Genomic DNA, 2,543 nt, shown 5'->3' with positions numbered 1-2,543 from the left:
ATCTATGGAATGACATCATGATTGTTCTTTCATGGATTCGCAAAGAACCACTTCTTCTTAAGACATTTGTTGCCAATCGGGTAACCCAAATTCTAGACCTCACTTGCATTGAAGATTGGAGATATGTCCCTTCTAATGAGAATCCTGCTGACCTCATCTCCAGAGGACTCGATCCTGATAAAATTCATCATTGCAAACTGTGGTTTAAAGGACCATCATTTTTGCAGTGAATACCAAAATAGAGACATCTTAATCAGAGTTATTGCAATGACTTTTCTAAAGAGTTTAAACCATCTAGTGACTCTAATTGTTTTATAAGTGATAACAATAATTTTCTTCATAATGTTCTAAAAATTAGTAATAGTTATAGTAAACTTATTCGTATTGTGAGTTATGTTCATAGGTTCATCGAAAATTGTAGAAAGAAAGATAACAGATCAAGAGGTTTTTTATCCCCTGATGAGCTCAGACAAGCCGAGCTTTCATTGGTAAGTTTAGTCCAACAAAGTGAGTTTGCCAAAGAGATGAAAGATTCAAGATGTTCAGGTGAAGTCTCAAGGCAAAGTCAGGTAAAAAATTTACATCCCTTTATTGATAAAGCAGGTATTTTAAGAGTTGGTGGACGATTGTCCAACAGTAATTTGAGCTTTGATAAAAAGTTTCCGATATTGTTACCAGGTAATCATCGGTTAATGAGATTAATAATTACTAGTTATCACATTAAGCATTTGCATATAGGACCACAAACATTATTGTTTACTATAAGGCAAAGATTTTGGCCACTTAATGGTAGAGCTGATTGTAGAAAGATAGTCCACGAATGTGTAACTTGTTTTAAAGCTAAATCATTAACGTGTGACCAACTAATGGGTGACCTACCTAAAGAGCGTGTGAGTCAAAACTTTCCATTTGTGATTTCAGGAGTTGACTTTTGTGGGCAATTCACAATTAAATATAAGCACCAGCGTAAAGGCACATACCAAAAAATTTATGTGACGATATTTGTGTGCTTTGTCACAAAAGCTGTGCATTTGGAGCCTCTAACAGAGTTAAGTTCTCAAGCATTTATAGCTATCCTTAAAGGGTTTTTTTTTTCGCGTAGAGGGAAATGCGGTATTTTATACTTAGATAACGGGACAAACTTTATAGGGAGCAACACTGAGTTACAACGTTTGTTTAAAATGGTCAACAATCCTGATGACAGTTTAAGTGGTTACATGAGTAATGAAAATGCAAAACGGAAATTTTTGCCTCCTAGAGCCCCTAACTTTGGAGGACTTTGGGAAGCTGGAGTGAGATCCTTCAAGTTTCATCTGAAAAGAGTAGTGGGTGGTCAGAAATTAACTTATGAGAGTTTTTTTTAACAGTAATTAATCAAATTGAATCCATTTTGAATTTTCGACCACTTTCTCCTTTATCTACGGATGTCGATGATTTGAGCGCTCTCACACCAGGCCATTTCCTGATCGGAAGACCGTTTACAGCAATTGTAGAGCCAAATTTGACAAATATATTAGAAAATAGACTGGGATTATGGCAAAAAATCACAAGGTTTGTGCAACTAATATGGAAAAAATGGCACAATGACTATCTTACAACCTTGCATCAAAGATCGAAATGGTACTTTGACAAACAAAACTTAAAGGTAGGAGACATGGTTGTAATAAAAGAAGATAGCATGGCTGTGTGCAATTGGGTAATAGATAGAATTGTGGCGGTCTTTCCGGGAAAGGATGGCAAGATTCGTGTTGCTAATATTAAAACAAATAAAGGAGTGTTCAAACGTCCAATTTCTAAACTTTGTATATTGCCTGTTGAATCTTAAATATTATTTACTCTTAATCTAGTGCATATATCATATTTTATTTTGTTAACTTATCAAATTTTTGTGTGTCATTTGAGATTATTCTGTTATATTATTCATTATACCGTGTCATGCGAGAAACTTATAGCATTTATTGTTGTGAATTTTACATATGCTGCTTTGAGAAAGAGTACAATGTTGTTGAATGTTAAAACATTGCAACACCCGGCGGTATGTATCTGCGCATACTACCGTCGCGCCATCTGTATGAAAAAAGAGTTTTTTGTGTAAACAGTCAGTTGACCGCAGGCAGGCGGGAAGAGATGTGTGTACCATCGGCAGTCCACAAATTATTGAATGTGGATTAAAAGTGAATTACAGTCCGCTAAATGAGCATTTACTTATTGAGTTTTGAGTTCTTCTCATGAGCATCGAACGACACGCAGGTTTTCTTTTCAATTGCAGAAATCCTAACAATAGAGTGGTCGGTGCATTAACGACTGCTGAAATTAAAGAAGCAGAATTAATAATTGTTAGTTTCATTCAAAAATGTGAGTTTTCGAAGAAATAAATTCGGTATCTTCAAAGTCAAACAGTCGGTATCTTTAAAGAGTAAGTTACGGTTCTTAAATTCCTTTCTAGATAAAAATGTTATTTGCGTAGGTGGTCGACTGGAACAATCGAACTTAAATTATGATTCAAAATTCCCCATTGTTTTACTTGCAAAACATAAGCTAAA

This window comes from Argiope bruennichi, chromosome X1 (assembly GCF_947563725.1).
Source record: "Argiope bruennichi chromosome X1, qqArgBrue1.1, whole genome shotgun sequence".
Lineage (NCBI taxonomy): Eukaryota > Metazoa > Arthropoda > Arachnida > Araneae > Araneidae > Argiope > Argiope bruennichi.
Note: the sequence above shows the minus strand (reverse complement) of the source record.